Source organism: Esox lucius, chromosome 14, assembly GCF_011004845.1.
Source record: "Esox lucius isolate fEsoLuc1 chromosome 14, fEsoLuc1.pri, whole genome shotgun sequence".
In the NCBI taxonomy this organism is placed as follows: Eukaryota; Metazoa; Chordata; class Actinopteri; order Esociformes; family Esocidae; genus Esox; species Esox lucius.
The window spans coordinates 16,794,394-16,813,799 of record NC_047582.1 but is presented as its reverse complement, the minus strand read 5'-3'; the positions used below and the strand labels follow the sequence as shown (position 1 = coordinate 16,813,799).

General features: G+C 37.3%; 1 long non-coding RNA gene across 1 annotated transcript; it reads left to right on the top strand.

Annotated features, from left to right (window-relative positions):
• Positions 1-447: 447 nt before the first annotated feature.
• On the top strand, positions 448-1,592 carry LOC109616593. The gene is made up of 2 exons (XR_002197787.1): positions 448-633; positions 1,281-1,592. It is a non-coding gene; the product is annotated as an uncharacterized LOC109616593 (long non-coding RNA).
• Positions 1,593-19,406: the final 17,814 nt, after the last annotated feature.

Here is a 19,406-nt window from a genome sequence, read left to right as displayed (position 1 = left end):
CTAATGGTGAGGTATCAGTTCTAAATGGTTAATAGCTACCAATGAGTTATTAGTTAGTGATGGTTAAAGTTGGATAATTCATCACTTTACTCCGGAAGACAGAAAAATTATTAACTAATGGTAATGTATCAGTTATTAATGGTTTAGAGCTACCAATGGGTCATTAGATAATGACTGTTAATATAGGATAATCCATCACTTTACTTAAAGCTGAAATACCTATGTTTTTTTTTCATTAGCAAATTATTTTAATCTGGACCGTGGATTAATTCCTACAATATCGGATGGTCCCAGGCCGCATCTGAAAAACCACTGTATACGGTGTATTGCTCTTAAGGAAAAAAGTGGTTGGCTCTCGCAGTGGCGGGAAATGTTATTCTGCGCACAGGAAGTGATGCGTTTGACGTACCAAACAAAGAGCTGGGGCTAGCCAAATTAACGTATTTTTTTTGTTGGAAGAAGTTCAGAATGTAACGGTACCTAAGAAAATACGGTTTGGATCAAAAGAAAGCAAATCTAGTAAAAGAAAGGCAGATAGACGCCGTTCGGAGTGGATATTTGTGCAGCTGCCTATCCACGATGGATGGAACTCATGGAGCAAAATGCATTCAAAGCTGATGTGTCAATTCTTCTGTAAGTGAAGTTAGCGAAAACGCTCGTTGTTAGTAATTGCCCTATTGGCGTTAATGTGGCTAGCTATACAGACAGCAGACATGGCTATAGTTACTGACTGTACATCTATCCAGCAGACATTGTTCGCAAATGTTGCTAGTACTACGCAGCTTCTAATGTCAGCTTGTTAGCAAGGACAATGTTAACAGCCAAGAATGACCTCATACTGTTGATTGTAATAGCCTATAACTAATTACCAAGCAAAAACAGTTGTACAATTTGGTTAACTAGCTAACTTTCTGTGGATAAAGTCAAGTGGCGAGCTGCTGTGTGTACATGCCCAGCTAGTACTATAATCGGAAAACATTACCAGGGCGAGTTTAGACTAGTAGCTGGCTATTCTCACGTTTCCTATGTACGCTAAATCAGATACATTGCGACAGCTTGTAGCCTGTAGACGTCTGTTTGTGCTGTTTGCTTTGTTTACTAGCCCAGCTAGTAGTACTGTAATTGGAAATTATTACCAAGACGAGGTTAGACTAGTAGCTGGCTATTCTCACGTTATGTATGCTAGGTCAGATACATTTCATTTAATTAATTCTAGTATATAATTAAAATAATCGTTTGTCAACTCATCTGGTTGATGAAGATTTTTTTTTCTTCTGAAGTGCACAGACAACATGTGGGGCTTCAAGAGTGAACTGACCCTACGCCGGTGACAGCCGAGATTTCTGGGGAAATGAGGCGGAAATACTTCCTGTTTTGACAGTTATGTCCTTCAGCTATAAGGGGACACAAAATAATTACCTAATAGTGAGGTATCAGTTAATAATGCTTTATTCCAGTTCAGTGGTTACCCAGAGGGCCAAAAGAGTGTGTACTAATGTTTGGGTAATAGTTAGACAACTAGTGATAGCACATTATGCTCCCTTCAAGAATGACAGGATTGTGTAAAAGTGAATAAAGACAACTTATGTGTTTGTACCTTCTAACATTTTATTGAGTTTATCCATACCTCATTTGCCCTCTACATGCATTAATGGTCTTTCTCAATTGTGTTTGTCAGCATTAGTTAAATAAATGTCTCAGGTTTTGATGCTGGGGTTTGACACTCAATGTACTGATAAGATAGCAATAAATAAAGACTGAAATGCAAGTTTTACATGCCAATCCTCTGTGGGTGTATAAAAGAGACTAGGATTGAAAGAAAGGTAGATCTAAATTATCTGTTGAAATAAATAAGGAATTCATTTTTCAAGGCTTCGCTGCAGGCTCTTTTGCAGTGACTTTCCACCACTCAAATCTTTATTCACTGGTTGTTAGCAGACATATGTATCCATGTGCTCACACAGTCATGTGTGTGTAAGAAATCTTGAGGTGCCACTATTCAGGACTTTATTGGCTGATTTTATGCTGGCCCTACAGAAGGCAGAGACGCAGGAGGCATGATTGAGTGTTTTTCCTCGGATCAATGCCCCTGGTCCGCGGAGCGCAGAGGACAGTGGATTTCAGAGCCCCCCTCCTACTTTCACTCCATTCCCGCCCTACCTCAGCCCACCTCTCCTCCTCTGGCCCCTCCTCTGTGAGGACCCACTACTATGGCTAAAGAGGAAGACAATGTCTGCATATGATTCATCCCTACTGCAAGTGTCTTTATCCACCCCCACCATACCACACACATACCATACCACACACAAGCTGTTTACACAGGCAAATCTGATCTTTTATAGTCAGCAATCAAAAATCAAGATATTCTGATATCAAATATATACTACCTCCATTATGTACTGTACAGTTGTGCTCAAAAGTTTGCATACCCTTGGAGGATTGGTAATATATGTACCATTTATAAAGAAAACATGAGCATATTTTAGTTTGCTCAACCAAGTAGGAGTGTGCCACAGGTGAAAGATTGCATTCAGGCAACGTGTAGTGGTTCTAATAGCAGAATTCGATTACACTTTCAGATTTAAGGAGCAGTTGTCTCATTCATCAAAATGCAGGTGAACTGTGTGCTGTTTGGATGCTAGAATTATTCTGAGTGCACATTTTATGCAACATTTCAAGGTAAGACATAATGACAATTACTACAGAGAACATAGGCTGTCATGTTTTTAATTATGGTAAGCCTATACTTCATCTGTGCATTATTGCTCCATAGTTTCAGAGAGCTTATCATTGCGATTCTGATGTTCCTTTACTAACTCAAAACATCTTGATAGGATAACATTTTTCCTGACAACTCAAATAGACAGTTCACATGGCTTGTATTTATAACCCTTACATTAACAAAACATTCAAATAAATGCCTTGATTTCAGCTTTAGTTGTCTTGACCCAGCATAACTGTTTGACTTTCGAAGGGGGCAATGTGTTTCTTTTCTGACAGCTAACCTGTGCCACAAAATTTTTACTTTTATGTTTCTTATGTCATCTGTTCAGAAAATATTGTAATATGTCGTACAACCCTGCGCAATATTAACCAAGTGTGCGCTATGACAACAAAGCATTTGTCGGCTCGTGTCACACAGTCCCAATTGCGTTAATGTCAGCTTACAAAAGTCCTAGGCCTAACCAAAAACATCTGGGGCAGAAAGGCAGGGTCTGGTGACAGATTGGTTGCTGTCCATCATTTAGGTTATTCCTACACATTGGTGTTGGTTGAGGTGAGTTTTCCTGATTTGAGTACCTCAGTTGGTAGAAAGGCAATGTATCATTACAATTCATTACCTCTCCAGATTTTGGGTGAGCGTTTCTTGAGAGGCACCTTGTCTGAGCCAATGAGCTATGGTCACATTGTGTCAAGTGCTCCCAGGGTACATTTCCTAAGGGCAGAGCAATGTTCTTGAAACCACTGAAATGTATAGGTATTTTCCTTTTATTGCAGATTCATCGAATTGAGAGTTAACCTGAAATTACAGTTACTGCCTCGTTTTACTATAGCTTTAAGAAAAGGAATCTCCTTTTTTGCTTTGCTGCACTTAGCCACCAGAGACAAGCAGCTAATGGTATGAAATAAAGCAGCAGGGAGATATAGTCACAATGTGTCTTAGCATATTATAGGCCTAAAGGCTATCTTTCAATGGTTCAATAAAAGGTCAGCATTTAGCTAATGCTAACAGTACGTTGTTATAATGAAAGGATGCTTCGATTTTGTTTAACTTACTTCGAAATCAAATGTCTTTGGAGGGGAGTTGGTTTTTAACTCCAATTTGAGTGTTATGATGCTCAAATGTGTTTTATGTGAGGTGTCCCTTAAAAGAATACACTTTGTTTCAGGATCACACTTTCTGCCATGCAGTAAGGTTTATTCCATTGAAAAACTAACCCTATTTCTCCCATTTTATTTTTTTGGTTGTGATGGAGGCTCTGCTGGCTAACAATAAGATTCTTGTCCTGAAAATTAATATTGGAAAGGTACTATAGATGCAAAAATGACATAAGTACATTGTTCCCTTCATATTGATTCTTTAAAGTGAATAATGTGATGTGGTCTGGTTGTGGGTGGTTCACCAATACCAACATCTCACAGGCACAGGGTAGAAGGTCATTTTATTGTATACTGAAGGAAGTAAGGGGTCCTTGAAAGAAGCAATTACAGCATTCACTCCTACGGAGGCTCTGAATTCCCTTTCTTTGAAACCTGAAAGCAATGTCCCTTTTAGCTGTGTCCATTTTATAATTATTTTCTTTCCTCCTGCTGTTCTGTCCCCTTATTAGGACTTCAGAGGGATCCAGAAATGAAACATAATTATTTCACGTCATGATATAATGGCCTCAGCAACAGAAAAAGATCAACCACAGGCAGTTTGACATTACAGTATATAAACCTCCCACACCAGGTCTGTAACTGTATAATCACTGCATCATTTCTGGTATCTGCTACCCACTAGTATCAGATAAGTGTATACCTTGATTACCTTTTTTGCGAGCATCTGAAATATGTTTGTCATGTCATTTATTTTGGTCAATTGCATTAAATGATTTACCTGGCTACCTTCAGTAATTGGTAGTAATTAGTTTAATCTGGTCTGAGATAATCTACAAATGTATTTATAGTTGGCCTGGATCATGTACATTAATTGTTTTAGAATTAAAGCTTCACATTTCACAAAACACATTCAATAAGGTAATACGGTAGAAATGTTGTCTTAATAAACTGGTGGAATTTGGACAGGTGGGTCACTTCTGTCTGGCTTAACCCCCTGCACAATGCTTGTCAGACTAAAGAATATGCTGTTGCTTGGCATTAACCCATTATATTGAAGCAGGGCCTGAATTACAGTGTGGAAGAGGTGTTTCTATCAGTGGAGAAATCTTCCTATTGTTATAGCCTATCCTGCCCATGGCATACTATAACAGAGCAAACAAACACTTTTTGTATTTTCCTAGATTACTTGAAAGGGATTCCTTCATTTATTCAGCTTGTGAGAGATTGACCGGAATATACACTTGACTGTCTTGCATTGTGCAGGTCGAATTAGAAAAACATAATTTCCAACCAGGTCTGAACGCAATATAACAAGAACCTTCACCTGCCTACAGACATTGCATGCAACACCGTCATTGGTGTTGTACATTTATGGTTAGCTAAAGATTACTAGATAACTATGGCAGTAGCAAAGGCTTAAATTTGGGAATATAACAGTCCTGATCAACTAGAAGTAGATGCACTTCACTCTGAGTAAATATCTCTATTAGTCTTAGTCCACACAGTGAGTGACTTTAACATGGCTTGCTTTTCATGAACTACAGATTTCCTAGTCTAGTAACAAGCTACTTCGTTGGGGCAGCAATTGTTTTTCCCAGGGACTTGCTGTGCTTACCAGAGCCACCACCATCGAGAGTCCTTCTGTCGCCATCACACCTGAGCTTCCTTCAAAATATCTGGACGTTTCCTTCAGCAAGAAGAGCACCACCTGCCTGCCACCACACAGACCTTGGGACCGGTGCCATCAACCTGATTCCTGGAGCTACTCCCCCCAGAGAAAGGATCTATCCATTGTCATTTCCAGAATCCCAGGCCATGGAAGCTTACGTTGAAGAGGCTCCTGCAAATGGCTTCACCCGACCATCCAGGTCTCCCACAGCTGCAAGTTTCTTTTTTGTTTGTAAAAGGGATGGTGGTCACACCCTATGTATTGACTACAGAGGTCTCAATTGTCACATTAAAGTACTGCTATCCCTTGCCTTTGGTGCCAGCTACTGTGGAACAACTTCGGGAGGAACCGATTTTCACTAAACTTGATCTTCGCAGTGATTGTATACCTTGACAATATTCTGGTCTACTCCTCAGATCTGAGCAAGCATATCACTCATGTTCGCCAAGTTTTCAAAAAGCTCCATGACAATCTTCTGTATATCAAACTGGAGAAGTGCGAATTTGACAAGACTGAGGTCTAGTTCCTAGGGTACGTAGCCTTGTTCCATCATGTGTTTCGGACCTTTAGCCTACCCAAAGAGATCCTGTCAGACAGAAGGGTCCAGTTTACTTAAGTCCTTGTTTTATCGTTCCTATCCAGATACTCAAGCAGGTCAATGCCACCGGTTTGGCTGTGAGGCGTGTCAATGTGTGGTCGGGCATATTGTAACTGGGCTTTTTTGTGGCATTGGCACTGTAAAACTTTCTGGCAACTTGACTATGCAGCTAATTTTTGTTCAAGTATCGTCGTATTGTGCTCCTTGAAACAACCACACCGTCTTTTTTCAGAACAGCCTGTATCTCTCCTGAGGTTAACTGTGGGTTTTTCTTAGTATCCCGAACAATTCTTCTGGCAGTTTAGGCTGAAATCTTTCTTGGTCTACCCGAGCTTGGTTTGGTATCAAGAGATCCCTGAATTTTCCCTGAAATTGATTGAACAGTACTGACTGGCATTTGCAAAGCTTTGGATAACGTTTACATATCTTTCCATCTTTAGAAAGTTCCATTACCTTGTTACGCAGGTCTTTTGACAGTTCTGTTCTGCTCCCAACAGCTCAGTATCTAGCCTGATCAGTCATATTTTCAAAATCAATGCCAAAATGTAACTTTCTGCCAGGGAATGCAAACTTATGAGCTCAACTGTATGTATTCAGTCTTACACACTATTGAATGTTTATGGTCTTAACTTTGATTATGTTTATTGGGAATGTCTTAAAATTTCACAAACTCCTGGCTATTTGTTGAAGGAAATTTCACTTTTTAGTTGAAATTTGTGTGTGGAAATTCTAATAAGAAAAGAGTGACTGGAGATTATTTTCAAAAGTAAAGCTTCATTTTAAGATATAAACTTTGAGAAACCTCAACATTAAACCTTGACCCTGATCTCTCCTTTGATGAACATATAAAATATATCTCAAGAGCTGCTTTTCCCCCCATCTCTGGAACATTGCAAATATCAGAAACCTTTTGTCAAAAAAAACTGATGCAGAAAAACAAATCCACGCATTTGTCACTTCAAGATTAGATTACTGTAATGCTCTTCTCTCCGTTTACCCTGATGAATCAATACATAAACTTCAATTAGTGCTGAACATGGCTGGTAGATTCCAAACTAGAACTAAAACATATGAACACATTACTCCAGTACTAGCCTCTTTACACTGGCTACCTGTTAAGGCTAGCGCTGATTTTTAGGTGTTATTGTTAACCTATAAAGCAATACATGGACTTGCTTCTACTTATCTCACAGTCATACATACCTACAAAGGATAAGTGCTCACTAACACATATTTAGACAGATTTGTGAACAATATTTGAGAGGACCACACCCCTAAATGCATTGAAGCAACTGCCATGTGATTGGTTGATTAGATAATTGCATTAATGAGAAATTGAACAGGTGTTCCTAATAATCCTTTAGGTGAGTGTACATAAGTATGACCTAGCAGCAATCGATAGTTATTGAATCATAGATACATCAGTGCAATAAGCGTATGAATGGTAGCATCAATCAATACATTTTTACAACAGCAGTTGTCACAAAGTGCTTTTACAGAAACACCCGGCCTTAAACCCCAAGGAGCAAACAACAGTAGTGTCGAATAACACTACAGCCTGAATTAACATTCACACAGAGCTATTAATATATTAAGAGGATAATGCGATCATATCTATAACTGTACATGGCAGCAGTTAAAAAAATAAATAAAAATAGAGTACTGTAGCTTAGCAGCAATATTGGTTGTGCTGGAGATGTCATTAAAATTCAGGGCAGGTTCCTTGTACTGCCGCAACTTCTTCTCCCACCTGCACGGTCAGCTGCCCCTTTCTGGTACCTGGGGACCTGGTTCTGGACAGCTTTGTCAGTGGCATCCCGGATGGAAGGATTCTTCCTTATGGCTCCTGTAATACAGTAATCAGATATTGTACTTAAATGGTCTGACATGATTTTGAGAATTGCATGACATTCAAGACAAATTAAATGTTTCATGAAGACAAGATGCTAGCGTAACTATAGTTTTGTTTTTACCTGATTGTAGAGCCAGTTGTGCCCTCAGCTCAACCTTCTCTTAAGTCAGCCCAACTTGATCTTCTCCAAATGTTCTGAAAGTAAAGACAGTTAATTATTCAGTCTTAAATATCTGGTTATTTTACAATCAGAACTCAAATTCCAGTGTCCGCCAAACTGTTTATTCACCTGCATGCTTGATGAGCTGATAAGGGACAGCCCCCCAGGTGGTGAACAAGTTCTGGCAAACTTGTCGTGGCTGAAGTACTTCCTGTTGGTGATGCTGTGTGGTGACTGGTAGCAAAGTCCCCCTTTGAGCCACAGGCATAGAACTACTGCCACACAGTCATCCTCCTCCGGGAACAAAACTACAGAAAACGTCATCACCTGAAAGCAATGTTTAGAAAAGAGGATTAAAAAACCGGCAGCAAAAGACACGCCTAGGCTAGCTAAGAACAATGTGGATACACAAAGACACCTCAGTAACGGAATTGTAACATATTCAGGTTTAGCTAGTCTAGCTAAATTTACTGCCAAGAGTAATGTTGCCCACATGATGTGGATAACGTTACACAAAGAAACACAATTTAGCTAACGTTACGTATCAGTTGATAAAAGTTAGAAGGAATAAGTACATATTATAACATTCTAACTTGTTGATACACTAAGAAACACGATTTAGACAAGTTAGCTAATGATGTTACCTACCTGTTCAACTGTTGATATGCGAAGAAGCACAAAACATCCTAACTTGAGGATAAACGAAGAAACAAAAAATAGTAAGCAACCAATCTTGTGGACACACAAAGAAACAAGGGTTACTGTAGGTATTTCATCTTAGGCCAACACTGTTATTTTTCAAGCTCAGTTTCTATAACTTGTTTTCCCTCCAATGGTTTAGAACTTGGGTTCAGCTACCAGTGACTTTGACTAAATGTTAATAGAATATTGCAAACAGTCCTTGTTTAATACAAAACAGTCATTACGTTCTTACTCAGTAACCTAACAACACTTAATGCTAGTTATTTATAATATCGCAGAACAGAACCCAATTTGAACACATTAAATGACTAATCGCGTTTAGCTACAGAACATTATGCAATTAATCCCAATTATTTATGTTAATTGTTCGACAGCTCCAGATTTTACCTTTAGAATGTTTCAGACATCCATCATAAAGCAATCTATTTCTCTGGGGTAAAATGTTGGGCTGTGATGGACATGTCACTAGAGACAGATCCCACTAATCTGATGCGTTGATCTGGGAGTCATTGCTGCCTTAAATGGAAGAGTGCTTAGTCTTCAGGGACAGAGTCCAGCTAAGCAGTAATTGACATGTTCTGACCTCTATGCATCCCTTTACTTCTCATTATGATCAGCTCTTCTGAGAGGAAGTCAGGCCTTTTTGATCCTCTTATCAAAAAGGCCCTGGTTTAAATAAAGGATATATTTATACTTTAATACATAGCCACTGATCCCTCATCTGATCTGTGCTACATCTAGCCTATGCACATCGGATTTTAAGACAAAGCATTTTAATGTTACGTTAGCTCAGTGAAACTCCAATAATAAAAACATATTCCCACCTGGAAATTTTACAGGAGGACACGTTCTCATTTGTTTCTTTCAGCAGAACATATCATTAGGTCCTTGTAGTTCTTCTAATGTTGCTTCAGAGTCCAGAAAATATTAGAAATTAACATACATACGTTTCTGGTATATGGATAGCAGAATACACAAAAGCTTATTTGCAACAAACACATGATTTATGAAGAGTTATCTGACATGAATCAGTTACTATGCCAATCCAGATGTTGTCTTTATATTCTAGAAGAACATGTTGATTGCCTTATTTATGTTTTGTTTTTTTTACTTAAGAAGCATTTACAGGACATACACTACAAGCATATACCTTAGTGCTATGTTGAAATTACTGCGAACTGCATTAAATTGTTCATAGGTTTATGTTGAGTGAAATGGAATCATAATTCACACATTTACTTCTGCACAAATGAATAATGGGTTTGTGGCCCAAGATCCACCTGTTTGAGGTACATTTATAGGCAATGATACCAAGCAGAGAGGTGTAAATAATCTAAAGACAACATATTTCTCCAGATGGTGCTTTATCAAAATGCTGCCAAAAATCTGCTGTGACTCTTTAGTGATATGGTGATCACAGAGACAGATTATGGAGGGAAAAATTGCACTGTCGAATCAAACACTTCAATTAAACTGTTTTAAACTCTGATTTAAAAAGAGCTGCTTGCGTACAATTGGTTGGTAATACGATTACACTTTTTAATACATTCACAAACAAGATGGCAAAATGTCTCCAGACATTTTAATATTCATTAAACAGGAGGTATCATCTAATGGGATTTAGGTCCATAATGTATCTGGTCAAGGCAGTATATGTTCTCTTCTTTTTTTTTTGGGGGGGGGGGGGTATTGTCCTTTTGCGATTTTCTGTGAAAAATATACTAAACAATAAAAGGGAAGCTCATAATGAAATGTAACAAAAATGGTATATTCAAAATAAAATATAATGAAAAGTTAAAAAAGTTGAAGCATTGGAATGGCTCAGTCACACAGGGTAGGTAACCCAATGCACATGACTGTGAAGAATTTCTAATGTTTAAATAGATTTTATTTAAATAGTCAGTGTGATTTTGTTGAAGGTTTTCAATAAAATCAGTGATGGTTGCTAAATCTTGTAGAATATTTCTGATTCATTCCATAATTGTTATGCCATTTTCTCCAGTGGGATACAACTATAAACTTTGAATAGGCACAGCCCCTTTGACAGTAATTTATCAGATTCCCATCTCAAGGCAATACATTTTGCAACCGCTAGTAAAAAAAAAAATCTTACGTTAATAGTGGGTTTTGCCTAATATTAGAATTCATAGATACATTTCTGGGTCTAAGGGGAATCAAACCTGATTAATTTCTGATATGGTATAACATAACCAAATCCAGAAAATCTGTATTTGATTTGTTCAAGTTGTTCAATAGGTGACAGGTTAGGTAGGCTCCACTCACCCTTAAGAGACAACCTAAAAACATTTTCTTGCTGTAGGTTACAAAAGATGTCCTTGTTGGTGGTATTTCTGCTTTAGCTGTTCAAAGAACATACAAATTCCCTTTTCATAATGTTCCAGGAGAGTGATACCTTTGACAGATCATGATCTAAAGTAAGCATTTTGGAGAAACACTGGAAACATTGGGATTTTAGGGGACATAAATCCCAATCGTCCAAATGGGGCATGTAGTTTGCCCCATAACAGAATGTTTAAAGGGTTGTCTGTAAAAGGGTTTGTAGATGTCATGTCCCATTTGTAAAATAAATCTACATGTGTCTGCTTGAATGTCCTACTTTTCAGTATTTAAACATGAGGAAAGAATAATGTTTGAGCAACAACTTTCAATGGCGTAGTAAAATACAAAGAAATTATCTACAATTCAGAAACTTCCATCCCCCTTGACTGTATCCAAGCCACCACAAGCAGTTTTTGTCAGTTTGTCAAAGGAGAAGAATGCTGTGGAAAAAGGGATATGGAAAGACAGAAAAATATAGAAATGTAGGACTGATATGAATTTTGATCATCCATACATCCAAAGTGACTCAACAGAGTTTATATTAACCATTATACCCAAACACCTGTAGGCCATTGGCAACCACTTAAAGAATGCTTGATGGGATGATGGTCAAAGACAGCTATGGGTAATGATTCACTTGTATCGAAACAATAATACTCCAATAAATTGTGAAAATGAGACAGTGCTCTGGGTTAGTTGCAAACAAAATAAGGTTTCTGCGAAAAAGGATAACATTTTTAGGTATGGAGACCCACTTCAAAGCCATGCATTTCAAATTCTAATAGCCCCAGTCAACAATTTACTACCTCTATCGGTAGTAACTGTTAAAAATGTATATTGAATAATTATAGACCAATCTTAAAAATGATTTTTCTAAAGGTCCTGGCGTGAAAGATAGTGACACTTCACTTGTATCAATAAAACATGCGCTATCTATCAGGCAATAGGTGGTGTGTAAATTATTTATTTACGTAATTATTCAGAAGCTCTTAAAAGTTAGAACATTTTTGAAGATTACGTTGAGCTTTTTTCTCAACAAAAGTAGTGCTGTAATACTGTTTTAGTTTCTCCCATCGGTTCGCTATGTGATCTGCCAATTGAGCTATTGTGTGTGAACCCTACCAAAACAAACTGACTGGATCATTCATTCATGAGAACCGCATATCTTGTTACCACTGTGCAGGCTGGTGGTGGTGGTGTAATGGTGTGGGGGATTTTTTCTTGGCACACTTTAGGCCCCTTAGTGCATCCCTTTATGACCACCATGTACCCATCCTCTGATGGCTACTTCCAGCAGGATAATGCACCATGTCACAAAGCTCGAATCATTTCAAATTGATTTCTTGAACATGACAATGAGTTCACTGTACTGAAATGGCCCCCACAGTCACCAGATCTCAACCGAATAGAGCATCTTTGGGATGTGGTGGAACGGGAGCTTCGTGCCCTGGATGTGCATCCCACAAATCTCCATCAACTGCAAGATGCTATCCTATCAATATGGGCCAACATTTCTAAAGAACCTTGTTGAATCAATGCCACGTAGAATTAAGGCAGTTCTGAAGGCGAAAGGGGGTCAAACACAGTATTAGTATGGTGTTCCTAATAATCCTTTAGGTGAGTGTATATTATTGCCATTCTAGCCCTTGTTTATTTTGTAATGTATTGTTTATTTAGTACTTTTTCACTTTAAAATATCTGTTGCTGGACACATTTTCTTGCACTATTTGATACAAAAATAATAATAATTCAATTCATTTGCACATGTTTATTTTGTATGCTTGCTGTATAATGCATGTTTTTTTGTATGCATCTTGCACTATTTGAAATAAATTAAGATTTAATTAAGATCATTGTCATTTTTGATATGACCAAAATTACTAGGGGTAGGTTGCATTTGGACTGGATGATGACAACCAGGAAATGCCCCACGTAAACAAAATGCATATGGCTCTTTTCAGCGGAATCTCAGGAAAACCGCAAAGAAAAGAGATTCTTGCTATCATAAACTGTTTTGGAGATATTTCATTTTTACAGGGACTTTAGGCAGATCGGTCCTCCCCGGCCCCCAACAGGGGACCACATGCATAAGTTAGACTACTCTAATAATAGGCACAGGCATAAGGTAGGCTAGTTGGCTAGAAGTTATCTACAGACGTTAATCAGGGGAGATCTGTAATTTATAAAGTTATTCCCATTTAAGCTGTGTGGTGTTATTGTTGTAAGATGAGTCTAACTCACAGATGCAAACTTTATTCCCTTAAGGCCAGGCACAACTCTCTAATAGTTTTTTCCTTTACTCTTATCAGACTGAAACTTTACCAGTTTTATTTATTCAACAATTAAAATATGCAAAAAGTCCTTGCATATTAGCAATTTATGAGAATAAATTTTTCAGCATGTTACTTCAAGGGAGTTTTTTTTTTTTCTGTTGTGATAAGTCCTACAGAATACAGTATATCAAAAATATTGTTACTTCATTAAATTCTTGAAAAAACAATATTCATATGTATGACTGATGCACATTTTTGCCTATATTTACAGATAAAATTACACTTAATATCTAAATGACACAAGATATATAACAGCCTGTATATTTTTGGCTATAAGACCTTAGAACTTGTGTAAGTAATATTGTGAATGTACCTCCTTTAAGAAAAATTTACTGGCATATGAAAAACATTTCATTTTGAGCAAATAATAAAGATACTTCCCAGAAATAGGAATTACTGATCTTTCAGCACAAAACACCACATATACAAAGGATATAGACATGTATGGACAACAATATGCTCCAGAAAACCTTTGAAGGATATATGATTCATAATTGTTTAAAAAATAGTGGTTGAATATGTATACGAAACAATAATGACATTTATACTAGATGTAGTTGATAAAATGATAACTCAAGTATTTATATACAATATTTTAGTTATTTGTACATTTTATGAAAGTGTGGAAATAATTATTTGAAGTTATAGATGCAAAATCATTATTTTTAACTTTGGTGCCTGGCCTTAAGCCTATTATTATGGCAGACAAGAGCATTGGGTCTGTAATAAAATTTGACTAGTTTACTACTTGTAAGAAAAATTTTGTAAACAAGGAGTTGTGGAGAGTTTCAGTAGCCACTTTGTTAGGGCTGGCCATGCATTTAAAACATTTAAAACTGCCCAGCAACACAATTCTGCCATGCCTCTCTAAAGCAAAAAATCTGGATTTTAACAGTATTCTCTCTGTCTCATTCAGGTTTTAGAGCTGGCCATGGGTTCATCTCAGCATCTCCTCAGTTGCTAAGCAACATAGTTTCTGCTTTAGAAAGTATTACTGTGCTGCGGTTTTTGTTAATTTGGCTAAAAGCCTTTGACTGTCAACAATCGCATTCATATTATTAGACTCCACAACCAAGTGTTCTCAGAGGACTGTTTTGGTTTGCCAAATCTGAGGGCCTGCTGTTGACTCCTCTGGCAGTTTCCATGGGTGTCCTTCAAGGTTTGATTCTTGGGCCTACTCTATTCTCTGTTTATATTAATGATGTTGCACTTGCTGCCGGTAACTCTGTTGTCCACCTTTATGCTGATGACATTACCTTGTACACACATGGCTCCTCACAAAACTGTGCTGTCCACCCTTCAACATATATTTAAAAACATCCAACATGCCTATTCTGACCTCTATCTACTACGTAATAAAAAAAGCTAAATGCATGGTTTTTAATCAAAGCCCATCGCCCAGCTGCATTATAAAGTTCAATCTATAATTGGTTTCTTGTTATACAATTATTTGTATGACTATTCTGCCAATCCTTGACTATAGCAATGTAGTTTTAATTTTGCTGCTTAAAAGCTTCTCCAATAAGTTAAATGTAGTTCATGACTGCCATCCGCTTTGTAACCTTTACCGCCTTCAGTACTCATCACTGTGACCTTTACACCCTGGTTAATTTGCCCTTCCTTCACACATGATGCCAGACTCACTGGTAATACGTTATATATAAGGCACTTAGATAAATGCCTTCTCTACCTTAGTTCACTTCTTAACATCTTCTACTCTAATAATAACCTGTTCTCCAGAAGATATACATATGTATAGTGTATATATACATTATTTTGACCTTAAATAATTTATGTTGTTTTGTGTACTGTCTTATCTTGTATCTGAGGGCCTTTAGTTTGATCATATTTGAAAATGAGACCTGGTTCTCGAGAGACATACCTGGTTGGATCAATAATCAGGATATGGAAGCTGCATCACATCACATTTTGGCGCTGCCAAGACTATCCCTTGCAACACAGCACTTAAACAATGACACGTGAGAGAAGTCACAGAGAGGCCAACAATCACTTTGAAGGAGCCACAGCATTTTGTGGCTGGGAGTGGTGTAATGGTGCACTGGTCAACCAAATCAAGAGAACTCTGGCTTGTATTGTAGGGAGGCAATAAAGGAGTGATTTCTCAAAGTAACATCTGAAAGCAAGAGACTGAACCAGCTGCAATGTGGGAAACCAAGCGAGAGCATTTTGGCTAAGAATCAGAGAAAAGTGTGGCGCAAACCTAACCCTGCCCATGCCTCAACAGAATCATGCTAGGGAGATGGTTCTTATCAACAAGCAGCGGGCATCTGAAAATGTAAGAAATAATGCATGGAGCAAATTACAGGGAAATACATTGGGTCTCACAAGTATTCACCTCCCTTCAACATTCTGTGTTACATCATGAAATCATTTTTTTTTTTTTTTATTGATCCACCAAAAAAGGTCCATAATGTAAAAATGATATGACTAGATTATTTAATATATAAAAGAAAATAATTGTTTGCACAAGTATTAACCCCCCTTTGCTAGGAAACACCTGAATGTGTGATGCAAAAAATTGTCTTCAAAAGTCATGTAATTACTTAAAAATAATTCACCTGTGCAATTAAGGTGAAAATACACCTGTTTCTCAGTTAGTTAAACCAGCTTGTTGGTTCAACATGAAGATAAAGGAACATTCAAAGCAAAGTTCTTCAAAAGCACCATTCAGGTGCAGGACATTTTTAAGAACATGTCCAATGCATTGCATATCTGTTGGAGCACAGTAAGGTCCATTATTAAGTAATGTAAAAAATATAGTACAAATGTTAATCTGTCTAGAACAGGCAAACTTACATGGCTGAGCCATACTTCATACTGTGATTGGGGGTCTCGCAATATACCGGTATTAACAATATTTAAAAAATGAAATATTGATATCCTATTAATAATACACATGATAATATCGTATTCCCTAGGTGAAACTGAAGTTGTATTTTTCCCAAAACTCCTTTTGGTTTTTCGATACCTTATTCATGTCACTTATAAACAAATAATGCATGTGCTTAAACAAAGAGACTGGACCTATGCATTGGTGTTGAAATAAACTCGTTAGCCCCACTAGAACCCCAGGAGAGATCTTCAAAGACGTGCCCTTTTTGTAGCCTATTTACATGGAAAAAAGGATGTTGTATTTTTCCAAAAACTCCTCTCGGTTTGGACAAATGATGCGTGTGCTTAAAATATGAGTCTGGACCTATCCACTAGCGTTTGAATTGATGCCTTTTTGTAGCCTATTCACTAGGTGAAAATGTTTTGTATTTTTACAAAAACTCCTCTCTGTGTTAGGCCTTGTGGATCTTTTGTTTGGCAGTTCATCTGGTTGCCTTTTCACTATCCATTAAGTATAATTATTATTTTGTACGCTTTTTTTATTTGTTGAGTTTTGGTAAGAGACTCCACCTCCATACATATCTCCAAAACCATATTTTGAGTGTAATTCATTTGCCAGAAAATAGGGGGGGGGAAACACATTAAACAAAGTTAAAGATGAATTTGACTGCTAGCATTTTTTTACTTCAAATTTTCTGTGGTTACCATAATAATATCGTTACTGTGACTTCTTTGGCCACGCGTAGTGAAAATATGATATTGTGACAGCGATATACAAAAGTGATCTTCATGGGAAAGTGGCAAAAAAATGTTGGAAAAAACTCACATCAAATATATGATAGTTTGCCAAAAGTGGAAGACTATGGTTGGATGAGACCAAAATATAACTTTCTTGTCTCACCGTTAAGCTCTGTTTGGTGCAAGCCTAACATCATCCTGAGAATACCATTCCTACAGTGAAGCATGGTGCTAGCATGTAATGTAGATGCTACTTTGTATAAGAACCTGAAGAAATGATAAAAATAGAGGAGAAAATAGATGCTGTATAGTATAGTGAAATCCTGGAAGAAAACCTGCTCAAGTCTGCAAGAGACCTTGGACTTGAGAGAAAATGCATCTTCCAGCAGGAAATGACCCGAACATACAGCCAAAGCCACATTTGAGTGGCTTAAAAACAAAAAGGTTAATGACCGGATCTTAATCCAACTGAAAATATCTGGAAAGAGTTGATGATTGCAGTTCACCAAAGACTCCTATTCCAACTTGACAGGCAATTTAGCTAAGAATTGGAAAAAACTGCAGTGTCCAGAAGAGCAAACCTGGTAGAGCCTTATCCAAATAGACTGGATGTAATGCTGCTAAAGGTGCCTCTACCAACTATTGACTAAAGGGGTAAATACAAAACAGAAAATAATTGATTGCATTATTATAGAAATAATAATAATAATTAAAAAAATCTAGATAAAAATGTTCTCTTTGACATTATGGACCTTTTTTTGTATTTATCAGAGGCAAAAACGCCTGTTTCATATTGATTTAATGTCGTAGCATAATAAAATGTTAAAAGGTACTGAGTCCTTGTGTTTAGACAAGAAGAGGGATGCCAGATGTGTTGACGGTGTTGTAAATGTGTGAAAGGAAGAACATGAGGGGTTGATGTAGATCTGCCAGAATCGGGGTGAGGACAAGATGGAAGAAGACACACAACAGGGGGAAGGAATGGAAATGGAACATTTTGTTTTACAAGGTGCCTATGAAAACTCCAACCCCCAGCCATACTTATAAGTATTGAATGTATTCCCATCTGCCCTCAGAAATGTCTAATGGTTTACCTTGTAACTATGATTCCTTTCTCCTTGCAAGGAATGAAACCACTAATTGTGCCTAGAGAATTTTGTCCCTGCACCCAAGTTTCTAAAGAGTTCTATTCGATGGAATTGCCATCACAGGAGGTATACTTTTGAGAATGCATACATGTGTATGAAACTGATTCTTTGGTGGAAATTCACCTTTCAGCAGGACTATGATCTCCAGCACAAAGCCAAAGCACCAATGTGACTGTTTTAACAACAAAAAGGTGAATGACCCGCCAATAGCCAGGTTAATGTCCTAAACAATCTCATTCAGAATCTGTGGCACTATCTGAAAATTGCAGTCCAAAAGCATCTAACCAACTACCTAACCAGCTTAAACAACTTGCAGTAAATCAAGATGAATGGGCCAAAATATCTCTACCACTGTAACGCTGCAGACAGAGTCAGGACACATAGGAGAACAGAGGACGTTTAATAAAATAACTTTAGATGAAACAAAATCAGAACATTACTTTTGGGTGTAACCAAAACAAAGACCAACAAGACACACTAGGATAGGAGGAAATTGAATAAGGACAGTGATTAGGAAAACAGTCAAGGGTAAAATACAAACAGGTGTACGTGCTCCAAACGAAGGACTGAGGGCTTTGGATTCTGACTGGCATTTCAATCTTGCTGTGCCAGGACATGACACACTGTTTGCAAAGCTGGTATATACCATTATGCTTACAGTTCTGCCAAACATTAATGTGGGATTTAATAGTTAAAAGAAAAAAAAAAAATACAGTATTTATGCTTTTTATATTCGTGCAGATTTTTCTCAAAATAAAACCAACGTTGTCATACAATACAGATTTTGTGTATCAGTGTTTCCAAATAAAAAGTCACACAAAACAAAAATGTAAATGATTCATTTGTAGTTCTGTACAATTTTATTTACTTTATGCATTCAGCAGACACTCAGCGATATACAGTGCAATCATCTTATGGCTAATCATAAGTACATTTTATTCAGTGAAATATCAATGAGTCAGTTCCAGATTAAACATGTTTTCTATAAGTCACTAGATAAGAATGTCTGCTAAACAACTAAGGTAAATTATTTACATTAATTTGCAGCTGTCACTGGTTCATTAATATCATAATTATCAGAAATATGAAATAGAAAATAATATCATATAGTGGTAACACCTTCCACTCACAGTAATAGAACTTGTAAATAATGTAATTAAAATTTCATTTACTGCCATTTATTAGTAAGTG